Source organism: Ammodytes marinus (genome assembly GCF_949987685.1).
Source record: "Ammodytes marinus genome assembly, chromosome: 7".
Lineage (NCBI taxonomy): Eukaryota > Metazoa > Chordata > Actinopteri > Uranoscopiformes > Ammodytidae > Ammodytes > Ammodytes marinus.
Genome location: NC_137211.1, coordinates 16,632,465 through 16,646,413, shown reverse-complemented (window position 1 = coordinate 16,646,413; position 13,949 = coordinate 16,632,465). Strand labels below are relative to the sequence as shown.

The 13,949-nt window shown below is 40.3% G+C and overlaps 1 protein-coding gene across 2 annotated transcripts in view; it reads left to right on the top strand.

Moving 5' to 3' along the window:
- Positions 1–9,431: 9,431 nt before the first annotated feature.
- The window catches only part of LOC307253000 (dystroglycan 1-like), a 28,090-nt gene continuing 23,572 nt past the window's right edge, over positions 9,432–13,949 (top strand). Inside the window, exon 1 of one of the 2 annotated variants that reach the window (XM_080030831.1) lies at positions 9,432–9,678. The gene's annotated coding sequence lies outside the window, so the exon portion shown is untranslated. Of the gene's footprint in view, positions 9,679–9,784; positions 9,804–13,949 lie in introns of those variants that run through there. The other variant, XM_080030832.1, reaches the window with a different exon arrangement.

Below are 13,949 nucleotides of genomic sequence, written 5' to 3'. Positions count from 1 at the left end.
TGTCACAAAGTGGGACTTGACCAAATGTTCAGTTTCCTCCACAGTTCATACAATAGGCCTATGGTAAAAAAAGAAAAAAAGAAAAAGAAAAGACACCTAAGATACAGAAAATATAATAAATATATACAGAGAAGGGTGATGAGCAAAAAATTAAGATTTAATGAAATTAGAGAAAATAGGGTAATTGGAGTTTAAAAAACAAAAAACTATCAAAATAGGCTATAGGCTACACAACATGCTCAGCAGCAAATAGCAGGCAGGCACAGCAAAGCCTTTAGCAGCTAAATAGATTTACTTCAGGAGATTGTAAGGATGATAATGTCATTCTATAAATGCAATACAATCATATATTAAACATTAAACAACACAGAATTAATAAATGTAATGCGAATTAGATAATGGTAATTACATCTGCTTCACACAATTAGCATAACAATTTCAACAGTAACATAATTTCATGGTACTTAGCATGTATAAAAATAATGAAAGATTGAATATGTCGATATAGTCCTTACATCTGCTTTCTAAGGAGCAAGGATGGCCTGGTGGTTACAGAGGAAGCAAGGTCAAATCCAATAAATGGCCAGTAAAATGTGTTTATGCAAGTGACTTATAAATGTTCTCGTCTTTTAAGCGATCATCTGTGTGTCCTTGAACAAAGCTTGCTTGCGCAACACTGCACGAACATAACTTAAAAGGTGTAATCACAACTGTGATGAAGGAAGCTATTTACCAAATTGTTTCCCAGTTTGAATTCAACATCTTAAAAACTGGAATTTTTGGGCAAGCCCTGCTCTCTATATAATATATACAGTATATATAATAATCATGGAGCAATACCGAAAGTGTAAGTGTTAAGGGTGGGTCACATGTCTTAATTCAGTCTCTCTTTTTTTCAAAAGTAAAAAGGATGAGATCATGGCAGATGTGAGAGGAAGTGTTCCTCCAGGCTATGTCTCGAACAGGCAAAAGGATAATGTGTCATCTGCAGGTGCACAAATATGCAATGTAGGCAACATTATGACGTTATGATTTCCAGTGTTGTAGTTGGAAACCGCCTGTAGGCAGGAACTGGATCTGATAAGTATAGTCGGAAAGTGTGGGAAGTTCTGAGATTCATTTCAAAGAGGCGCAAAAGAGGGAATGAGAAGTTTAAACTACATATGTAGAAATTAAACTAACGATGTGTGGGGAAAAAAGTATTTTTGATTCTGCATTATCAAAGTCCATCAAAGTCTCAACAAAATATGGATCAGGTTTAATACTGTCACTCTTCAACCTTCACATTACAAAGAGAAAAGTGTCAAATAAACCTTAAACATGATAACTAATAACTTCCTATCCTCGGACCCCATCAAAGCTCTGGACTTAAACTTCAGAGACAGGACAGTCTGCTGATTCTCATATATCACGTATGAAGAGTTCAAACATCTTTTGATGTTGAAAGTGCACTGAGGTGGGGAAGCAGGTAATGAGATCTATGCTGGAGCACAATACCGCACTTGTACATAGAACCGCAATAGTGTGGCAACATTGAATACTCTGAAGATATTCAATAACTTTGGCAGCAACTGAAAGTTAGCATTTTGAACCATAACCTGACTTTGACATTGAGAAGAATATGCCTACCAGAATGCATTTGCAACTTGAAATACCATGAAAACACAATTTATAAATGGTGTAATGAGCGCATCATATACTTTGTGTAAAATGTATTGAGAGCAAAGGACTTAGTTTTGCCCCGTGTCAGGTCTTGGGCAGTGCAGATGACTCAGTGACGCAACAATGTTTGTAATTAAGCAGCAAACAAAAGGATAAAAATAATTACCAAGAAAGAACTTTGAGAGCCGGTTAGTGTGCCTGTTTGTACCTGTTTCGGTGCCCTGGGCGTTATTGATTAAAACCATTGTTTACGCATTGATTTTTAACTCCTTTGTTGAATTATATGCATGCAACTTAAAGCTAACTGCCACCACTTTCTGCTGTTGGCAACCGACCCGCTAAACTGTGGATTGGGGCAGGGTAGAACTTCAGCTGACCTTTTTTCAACGTCAGAAAATTATACTTTTCATCAGCAAGTTAGACCCTTCAAGAGACTTTACAGTCTGCATCCACCCATATTGTAAATTGTCAGACATTCTGGTTTTAGTACTACATACATTTTCATGTTGAACACTGATTAACTTGCAAGAGCATTGCTGTACTGCAGTGCATGGGACTAAAATGATTTGCTTGGTATTATATTGCAGCAAGTGAAGGAAGAAAAAAAGGAAGCAATGCTGTAATTTACATCAGTAAGAATTAAAACAATTAACGCAGACAAATAGAATAAATACATCTGGATTTCCATTCTGTGAGACACATCTAAGCCGGAGGCGAAAAAGGAAAAAGATCCTCAAGGGTTTTGTTTGTCTGCACATGCCTATACACATTCAAGGAATGTGGAGAATGGCGAGCGGGCAACAAGAGGGGCCTTGTATTTGTAGGTCTATCTCCTGCCCACCCTGTAGATTAGCCCCCTTATCTGTTAAATGAGGCAGTGTCGATGGATTTGGATAACAGGACTTTGGCATCGGTACCACCCTCCCTCCACTGAGGGCTCTGCTGTATCACTGAGAGAGTCGCTGTGCCAGAGCAGAGCAGCAAATACAGCCTTGGACCAAGCAGTGGGTGGATATGGGGAGCCACATAATAGGCAGCTTGTGATGCTGCCATTCCATCCACTTGAGCGCAGAAGTTTTTTTTCTTCTTCTTCTCCTGATCGTCCCTTACCATGAATATCATTGTAAGATGTGTTTATGAGTGATATGCACTAGGGTCTAGATTCAATTCACACTCTCCCACTTATCACCTGGATGCCTTTGATTCTTGTAGCCGTTGACTCATTTCATTCTGCTCGGTTGCCATGTGACTGGCCAGTCAGTAAGGCCAGCTAAAAAGCATATCAAGCTCATGATTTGATCTAGCTTGTAGTCTCCCTCAGCCCGGGCCAGAATTGATAGGTAGCGTTTAGTTTACACCTGGGAACCAAAGTTGGGTCTCTACGATTCCTCTTCATTTCCATCGTCCCTAAGCCCGGGGCATCAGCCACACATTAAGCAAGAGTACTGCTGCACACACTTGGCAGCCCACAGTGACTAACTGAGACTGAGCTGCCTGTCGCGTTAGGCGTAAGTGCCAGTCACCGTCAGGTCCAATGGACAAAACTGGAGCACATTCCTGGGACCTTACACGTTGCTTGCTAGTTAATAAATCTCTTTGTCTGTCAGGGACAGAAAAAAACAGGAAGGTGATGATTATCTACACCACAGAGGTAAGAGGAGAGGACACAGAGTCAGGTTACACTGAACAGGCTTTTTACTCTATGCAGGGATTTGACTCTCCCCGTTATGTAAGGCACATGCTGTATGTAAGTCAAACATTTAAGGTTACAGAGAAACGACTGTATGATACAACAAGATTCAAGCCAATCAAATAACAAGACAGGCAGCTTGAATAATGTTCGATCACTAGAAGAAAACAGAATTTAAACAGAAAAGGATGTGGTTGAACATGCGTATACATATGCATGTAGCCATGTACTGTATGTACACTTTTCTGTCTGTGTGTCCTTCATCTCATCCACTGCAGATGCTGATATTCTACGATTCTACGGCCATGTTGGCGACCCTCTGAGACTGTAATTAAGCACAGTAGTGTTTTGAGCTTAATAATACAATCAACTTGCTAACATACACACATATTTACCATGTTCAGTCTCTTAGTTTTGGGTTTAAGCATTTTTACTTTGATAATGAAGTTCAATTAAACTTTTCACCTCATTGTGGGGCTGGTTTATGTCAAAGGATTACCAGAGTTATTACAATTCATCCAAGGGGGGAAATGCATGTTGTCTTTGAACATGTACTTGTTGTCATAATAAGTCACAAATGTTAACCTCTGTGTGGCACTTAAGGAAAAGTCAGAAGACCTCCAAAGTCAGCAGGCTTCATTCTTTGAATTTCCATTTGCTTTACTCCAAAGTTGTGGAACGGTGGATGGACAAACATTGCCATCCATAAAGCCATGCGTGCTGTGCTTAAAATTAGGATTTTCAGTTAATATGCCATATCACACTCCCACCATTGTTATTCTGCCATCACATAATTAAAAAAAAATATTTGTAAAAAGATGATGAATTATACTGAAAACTCAACTAAATGGTATGTTTCTTAGGTCATAGCTATTAGACTAATTACATTAGTTACTAAGCTGGCCCAAATAAGCACTTGATGAGAACTGGTGGGTGAATCTGGTATATTGGTAAAAATGGAAAGTAAATATTTCAAGGGACATAGGACTGTGTAAATCATATTACTGCACTGATGGATTGAGTTAAAGGAATCTCAGGTAACTGCTGAACACACAATTATGGGGCCATTGAGTTTTTATTTAATTTCTGCTCTTCTTTGGGGTCATCCTGTGGCCATTCCATTAGTTGAGTTCTATATTAGAGGTCCTCTTGATGTGTGTCGGAGTCATTATGCCTGTTTTCCTCTGATATGAAAACTATTACTCCGGGCACAGAGGGTATTTTATTCAAACTCCCACAATAATGATGTCTCCTCAAGCACTGTGTATTTGCTCTGCAATGGAGAGGCCCGATCTGTTACTGGTCAAATGTGCAGAACCGCTAATGACCAATCCCCTGTAATTGCCTTTGGGGTCTCAGATAGTGGATTAATTATGCAGTGTAATTTGCAAATGATCAACTAACTCTCCTTAACAAGACTTGGATTAGATTAATTTACACTGAGATATATGAAAATATGACAAAATGAAACTACAAGTCCCAATTGGCTTTTCAGTAACACATAGTTTTTTGGTAAATAGGTGATTAAGGTTCATCTTGGCTGAGCTTATGTGTGTTAAGCAATGCAAACAGATAACTGGTGGCCAGCCCAACATAAACAGTATACAGTCGTCTGAGCACTTTGTTAAAAAAAAATCCTATTTCTTTTCTGTTTCCCTAATTTTTATTTTATTCAAATGTTTAATTTCTATTCATATTTTTTTTCTTTTCGCTTTTCTAATGTACTTGATGTATTCTAATCTTGATGTATTTGATGACCCTGTAAAGCACTTTGAATGGCCCTGTGTCTGAATTGTGCTATATAAATACACTTGCAGTGCCTTGCCTTTCTTCCTGTTCCATTAACACAACAAGTGATAGAGTACGCAGACACCCACTGCAAGACCAAAAACAAAACTTCTAACAGGTAAGTGATGTGTCCCTGAAACATTGTTCAAAGCACTGCAATGCTTATCTTCAAAAAATAGCCCTGGAAAAGACTGTAGCCCCATGCTTTTTCACATGAAAACAACAACAAAAAATCGTGGTTGAAAACACTGTGAGCGTGAGCATAAAAAACAGGAAGGGTATTTCCGTTTGTTACTAAATGAAGCAGAGAATCGTTGTCTGAAGTAATCCACCATTGTGAAAGAGTGGAGATTGGCTCCATTGAGGGTCTCACTACTCAGCCAACACAGCCCCCCCCCCCCTCTCTCCCTCAGTCAGCGGTCCAACAGTCCGCTCAGAATAACCCTTCTAATAAGTCACTTGGAAGAAAATGTGGGGAGTCAGCTGATTCGTAATCCGCTCTGTTTCTCGCTCGGTGCTCGCACATCAAGAGTCAGATTGATATGTGCAATCACATGAAAGCCCCTTTGCGGTGGGGCCATCATGGTCTAGTAGAGCTGCAGGTGTTTTTGTGTATGGGTGTTTTGGCAAAATGAGAGCTGGGCAATGCATTTGCAATGGAAGTCCCTCATCCATAATACGCCTCGAGAGTAAACAACAAGAGGGGAGAACAGCTAGGAAATGCATGAGTTATGTATTATTTACAGCTGACATTGATACAATTTAAATATAATGTCTGTGCGGATAGTGTATTCATTAGATTGGGAGGTAACACAATTACAAAAAAAGATAATCATTGCTCTGAATGGGTTATGTAATGGGAGTATGCAATCTGTTATTTGAAAAAAAGAATCCACGGAATGTCTATGTGATAATACATTTGTTTCATGTATTTGGAAAGAATTTTCATCTCCTGAGCATGTTCACGTTGATCAGAACATTAATTTAGATACTCAATTTCCAATATATTCCCTCCAGTCTGCATGCAGAAATGACACGCATGCACTTATTTTCATACTGTTGCCTTGCAGGGGTGAACCAAGAGTCATGGGGGATTCGGATGATTGACAGATCTTTGAACTATTACAGACAGGCCCCGTTCCTCTATCTTAAAATCCTAACCATGCTTGCCAAGGGTTTTATGAGAGTATGAAGGCCCTTCCTTTTTTGCCAGGAACATTGAGTCGATTCCACCCCCCCCCCCCCCAAGATATTTGCACAGTTTATAGTTTACAATAATGTATGATGATGGCATCCCATAAATGGCACCACATATTTCATGCAAATATTTTCTGTGGAGGAAAAGACATCTAATCATTTGTTGCCAACGCAAATCATGAGAATAGCTATTTCCCCAGCTTTATTTTGCAGTAAAATAAGGTCTGATTGTTTGTTTTAAGCTTTGTGTGCAGCTTCCTCAACACTGAGCTGTCAGTCTGGGAGATGTTGCCTCTTTCAAATAGTGTTCCTTAATAAAGCTCATGCCCTATTTCAAACCCTAATAATGCAGGCTAATATAGCCATTCATTCAACATAGCTACATAACAAATAAATCCCCCCGTCTTTGTATTGCATCTGTTCCACCTTAAAAGTGGAGGTGGGGAAAGTAGTCTCGAGAAAGAAGGAAGTGGATTAAATGGCTTCTCCACAATACAAACTGTTTACATATAATATTCTAAACCTTTCATAGCCTTTAACTTTTTTATTTTCATGATTTCTATACAATGAATAGAGGGAACGGACATTTAAAGGAGTTGAGTTACAGTGTATTGACTTAAAGGTGAAGTAAGCGGTTTATTTATATTAATATAAGTGTTAAATCACTCTTTATTCATACAGAAATCACTTACACGATGTGCGCGTTTCATAGTGCCAATCTCTTAGTCAGTTGCTCTGCATGTAATAAGCAATTAAACTTAATGTAGTATCCCGAAATGTTATCCAATCACGAGAGAGAACGCTACAAACCCACACCCGTCCGCACCCGTCTCACTGCCGGTGCACGCCAGAGCGACACATGGGTGAACGTTTATGCGCCTACAATGGCGGAGCAGGTAAAAATCCTTCCCAATGTCTGTTTTGATGGTTTTTATCATGTTTTATCACACTTATGGATCTGAGATGATGCTAGATAACTTGCTGCTCGAAGACCGCAGTGCATTAATGTGGTGACGTAGGGACGAGCGAGGGGACTGCTAACTGCAGTAACTGACAGGAAGTTAGCTAAAAGAACCATTCCACTTACAGCTCCTTTAATATACTTTAACTTGACGCATTTCACCTGACAGCACTTCATCATTGAACCTTTGAACCCTCAAACAACCACATGCTTGCACCTTGTGACTAATAGCACAGTTGCCTTCACTCAGCAGTCAAGTGTTTCTGTGAGACTGAAAGCACTGGCGCAAATACACATTAATGCAAACTGTGTGCTAACTGGCTGTAAGATAAGCCACCTGTGCTATGGACACCCCTTGTCAATTAAATCCCACAATATTCCTCATCCAGTACATGTGCTTCCTCTGAAGATTGATTTCAACCATAACAGATACGATATAATACTGACATCATTTCTCCTCAGCACAAACAGAAAAAAAGTCACCAAATATTGTTAATCATTTCAGCACAGTTCTTTAAACAAATATAACCTTTAGAACGTGAAGGACCCTCATCGCAGTAGAGTGACTAAGAGTTTTTTTTCCGTAAACATGAGCAGAAGTTACCTGTTAAATCACCTCTTTTACATTTTGCCAATTTAAGTCTCTTACAATAAACCCCTTGGAAGACACTATGAAGCACAGACAGCGTATTAGGGAGATTTAATATTTTGTTACTTTTAAGGATGTAGTATTTTGGTGTTTAAATCATCATCATAGAGACACACTTTTTCTGAATACATAACAGGCTGCAGATAGACACTTGTCTTCGGTGATGGATTAAGTTTGTAAATTGTATTACAAGGAATGCTGAGGCTTTTGAATGGCGAATCTCTATTAAAGGTGAAGTAAGCGATTTATTTATGTTAATATAAGTGTTAAATCGCTCTTTATTCATAAAGTGATCACTTACATAGTGTGCGTGTTTCATAAAGCCGATCGCTCAGTCAACCGCTCTGCATGTAATCGGCAAATATACTTTTCGGGGATCCCAAAACTGATATCCAATCACAAGAGAGAACGCTACAAACCGGCACCCGTCTCACTGCCGGTGCACAGAGCAGAGCACAGATGGGTGAATGTTTATGTGCCTACAATGGCGGAGCAGGTAAAAATCCTTCCCAATGTCTGTTTTGATGGTTTTTATCATTTTCATCACACTTACTTATTTGAGATGATGCTAGATAACTTGCTGTTTGAAGACCGCAGTGCATTAATGTGGTGACGTGGGGACGAGGGAGGGGACCGCTAACTGCAGTCAGTGACAGGAAGTTAGCTAAACTGACCATTCCGCTTACTGAACCTTTAAATCATTTCATGAAGACTATTGCTTACAGTGTTACTTGCCTATAGGCTAAGTAATCTGTATGCATGGCAGTTTATAAAGCCATGAAGGTCCTGGGCATGTCTGTATGCTGATAGTTGCTATGCAAAGTCACAGGAGGAAGATCCATTTGTCTTGTCCTTTTAATATGAATAAAAGACCATCATTGAATCAATCATGAAACAAAAGTCACCCAGGTAACATTCCGCTTATCAAAATGTTAATGGTAATAGTCTTACATTTTTTATTAAGTATTCACAACCTGAAAATGAATTATGCTAATTACTTCATGGTCCAAATCTGCAAGGCGGACTAGGGCTTCTCAGAAATATGATTAAGCTAAAACAATGCTGCAAATATTCAAGGTGTCTGAAGGTAGATTCGTTTTTTTGTTTTGATTTACCCCACAAACAGCACAATATGTAGGCTATTTATCTGCTTACCAGTGAGTTACAGATTGCAGCCTTCACCTTTCAGCCTACTTGCATTCCCGTCAGAACAAGACTCAATTAAGGTTGGAATATTTAAATGCTTGGTGATGCGTGATCATCATCATCAAGTAAGGTGCTTTACAATCGTGGGGTGATTCAACATAACTATCGCCACAGTGCATCTCAATTGAACTGGACCATAGATAGTATATAAAAGTGTACTCAACAGTGGATCTTTTCACCTGCATGTCTCCAAATAAGAGGGAGGCGGAGTCATGCTGGTGTCCACGGCTGGCCTCAACCTGTAGACCTGTCTGCGAGGAGGACAGAGGCAAGGGAGGGGTTGCAGCCGACATAATTACAATATAGAGCAGTGAACTTATCCATAGACTTATCAAACCAGAGAGATATTTCCTCCCTTGACTGTGATTCCCAGATTCGGTACTTACCAAATGCTTGATATCCGTGCGTGTCTCTGAAGGGGAAAGCGCATGTTTAATGGCATTTTGGAAGTCTCCGCGGCGCTCTCCGGGTGGAAGAAGAGGAGACATTACGGCGCGAGTTAGCTAACGTTAGCTCGCTAACAAGGTCAGTTTTCGGTCCTGTCGCTGTTTTAGCAGTAGCGTCGTTGGAAATGCAACCCTCGTTATCTTTGCTAACTCGGCTAATGTTTTAACAGATTCAGCACGGACTCTCGTCCTCCGACAGGACAGGTAACCAGCTGGTTTTATCAGTGGCATATTTCGACGTTAGCTTTGCTAGTTAGCCGCATTCGGGGGCTACCATTGGCTCTTATTCTACTTTAGTGTTGAAATCGATGGGGCAGTGTCACACTAGCACTGCCTCATGGAAGTTATTGCCAAGGAGCAAGCTTTTGTTGGCGACAGCATCAATAGTGCAGCTAATGTTGGCTGGGATATTTTGAGAGTGGTCGGCACTGTGGTGGTGGATGCCCCAGCAGCGGCTCGCTGCTTGTGTCCGCCTAGAATAAAACAGGTGCATCTCTGCGCTAGCGACGGTCAGATGCAGGATAGCGCTAAACGCAGCCTGATACTGGATTTAAAGTTTTCTATTACTTGTCAGTCGTAGGCGTTTGTTTTCTCATAAAGCCGGAGTTTACTGAGTGTGGGATGCTAAGAAGATTTATCAAGGTTGCACGTCCTAAGTGGCGTTATCATTTACTAAGGCCTCGTCTAACGGCTCCACTAGAAACGGGCCCGGTAGCTAACTTAGCTGAAAGACAGAACATTGGCTACCAAACCAGCTACTGGGGCAAAAATCCACTAATTCCTCAAACATTTCATTGTCATAGCGGGGTGTATCTAACTACACGACTATTGTTGTCATAGAGTTTATGTTAAGCTAGATGGCTGGTTTACCCCAACTTAATCTACTATTAGTTTGGGGTGAATTTACCAACTTGTTTAACGTAACATCAGTGCTAGTAGCGTTGCTTTAACATTATATAGTCTGATAATAAAACTAGTAAGAACAAGATGTTGCGAGTAAACTCTTAACCATCACAAGTTGGGACTGAAAAGAAGGTTTAGAGAATTTTTTTAAAGAAATCTGTGAAACATCACAACTCCATTTTTTTTTTAAATTCAAGTGCCACTTGTTGGGAAGCTATTTGGCCTTGCTATAGCCTAGTTGAAACTTTATGCTTGCCATCTCTGAATTTATAAAACTACATTAAGGGTATTTCTTTACTTTCACCACTGGGGTTTGACACCATACAAAATATTTCAATGCTAAACGAGCTGCTCTTGGGCCTTTATGCCAGGTAATGCTTTCACTCAGTTGAGGCCAGATTTTGTGTATTTTTTCTCTCTCTCTGCATATTTCATTAATTTGTGGAACAGTGAAGTTATAGGGCAACACAAGAAAAACATCCAATTGCAAAGCAAGCTTGTCTTGTGGATATGTTTGTTATTCAGCTCATGCACTATCTAGAGGCTGCTGGATGTGGTACGTCAATTCAATTGGCCCTGAGTGCCACTGTGCATTGGAGTCCTAATTATTTTTGATGGTTTTCAAGTTTTAACTATGGTTGAACTGCAGACAGCATGGATGCCACAGTTGTAAACTGTTTGGCCCCCCCTTTCTCGAGCAGTGCAGGCCCCATTGAGAAATGAGCAAAAATCAACCCACACTCCAGCCCTGTGTTATTGTACTAATATACATAAAGAGGGCTTGTCATTGAAACAGCGATGTTGTAATAAGAGGTAAATGAACACTTTGTTAATCAACTCTCAAATAAATGTTTAAAATTAAGACTTATGTAGGCTTTGTTTAAGCACTCAGGCTTTCAGAACTGCATTTCTTATTTAAACTTTAGCAAGAGTGCGATATATCTCAGCCCAAACACTGTTTGTCAAAGAAATTAACAAGATAGTAACAATAAGGCACAACTATTTACATATACCATCAGCAACTAGGAATGTGATTTTTGTTTTTCAAAAAGTACTGTGATAAACCTCCTATACGGGCACAAAGAGAGTGATGAAGTACATGATATTAATATTTATTTAAATTCTACCCAAGGCTTTTGAGGTCAATCCTACTAAAATCTGCACTACAGCTTCATCTGGTCTCTTACGTTAAGCCATATTTTGATTGTTGGCCTTTCCATCAGATTATTTTCACTATGCACTTGTTTCACTTCCATATTTCTTTGTTGTTAGTTTGAACGGCGTGTTGGAACACTGCAAATCGTCCTATTAAAACGTTTCATATTTCTTAATGAGGCGTTGTTATGATTGGATTCTGTAATACTCGCACACTGCAAAATGAGAGCGCGACAGAATCTAGGCCACACTGTGGCTTACTTTGATGCTCAGATGTTGCTTTTTATTAATGTGTGTGTGTGCGTGTGTGTGTGTCAACAGCCTGGGGTTAAGGTGTAGTGCTCAATCTGAATAAATTAGGTTTATGGATAAAACCTATTTTCATATAAAGTGTTTTGTTTTACATAAAAACACAAATGGATTGATGAATTACGCAATATGTCTTTAAACTCATCTGGCATTTTGTATACAATTGAAGACTCAGCTTCTAAGTATTCTTGCATGATCATGTATCTTGGAGAGACCTCTTTCTTGATCACAGGTCTTTAGAGTCAGACAAGGGCTCTGCAGGCCGTAGAGGGCTGTGGGGTATATTCCAAATGAACTGAATCAGTAAGATGCCAGATAAGGTTTTAAGGTGCATGTCTCAACATGGTTAATGGTTTGGATGAAACGTGACTCAGGACGCTGTGTGTTTGTGTCTAGGTGGCAAATGCCAAATGAGCAAAACCGAAACCTAGCTCTTCTTGTTATTAAATCTTATATTTGAAATAGGGCTGGGCGATATATCGAATATATGCGATGTATCGCTATATGTTCTCCACGGGATGTATAAAATGACCCTATCGCGACCATCGAATACAAATTGGCACGTAATGTGTTTTTTTTTTTTTTTTTTTTAGCCGCCGCCGCCACCGGCAAACTTGCTGGTATTCGCTTCTCGCTCTTTCCTGTGGCTCTCTGCCTCACATGCATTGGCAATTCACTCACTCCCCCCTCCCAACCAGTCTCCTGGGCGCGTACCTGTGTGTGTTTACTTTTATCGCCATGTGAAAACGAGAGGGAGAGAAAAAAAGACGAGGGCTCTTGTGCTCTTATGACAGCCGAACGAGCGGGTGGAGGGGGGCGCGAAAGACGGCGATGGTGGCCATCGTTCATAGCATGGACCTTTTTTGTAGGTCCATGCTTATGAGAAGAAGGCTTCACAGGCGAACGACTGGCAGGGTTTTTCCTGCATTAAAAAAATGTTGGCGCCCGCCAAAGGAATTTTAGCGCCCCCCAAAGGAAAATCCTCAGCGCCAAAGTGTTTTTTTTTTTTTATATATATAGATAAATAAATAAAAATCTACTTAAAACGGCTCCAAATGTGTTTCCATTTCCGCGCCATTCCAGTCATATTACTTGCAATCTCAGTTGTAAAAAAAGAAATCGGGTCGGGGATAATCGTTATTAAACTATCATTGTTCCGCCCGCCGGGGCATGCAGGCTTATAAATGCAGCAAACTCTTTCAGCCGTGAGCTCCGCTCGGCCCCTCCCTCACCTGATAGTTTCGCTAACGGGTAGTCCAGAGAGTAGGAGGGAGATGTTGCGCATTGCCGGGTGTTTTGAAAAACTTCTAGATGACGAGAATAAAGGTAAAACTAATTGTGTTGTCTGAAAACACTTCAGACTCACAACAAACTAAAACTAGAACTGCAAGCAGTTGTGAACGGGGGCCAAGCCTCCCACGCGACTCGGGATCGGGCGTCGTCGTCCGCGGCGCCGGCCCCTCGCTTCACGGAATCCGGAGATGTAAAGTTTTTGAATGTGCGATGTTCGGTGTTGGAGTTATAGCCCCAAATGCGTTTTCTTTGCTTTTTGTGGTTTTGGTGCCCCCTATGGATGACATTCGCAAAACTGTGTTATATAGAAAGATGCAGCTCAATGTACCGAACAAGTGGATGTCAAGTTTTTGAATGTGTGATGTTTGGTGTGGGAGTTATAGCCCCACACGCGTTTTCTTTGCTTTTTGTGGTTTTGGCGCCCCCTATGGATGACATCCGCCAAACTATGTTAGATGGAAAGATGCAGCTTAATGTACCGAAGAAGTGGATGTCAAGTTTTTGAATGTGGGATGTTCGGTTTGGGAGTTATAGACCAAAAGGCAAAACAATTGCAGAGAAAGATGCTCAAGTGGATAAGGAGATGTATACTTTTTGTGTTTTTGGCGCCCCCTTTTGGCGAAATTTTTCAATTTTTTTTGACGATGTTCATTAGGACAGTACGACCATATTTCTAAAATATTGTCTTGA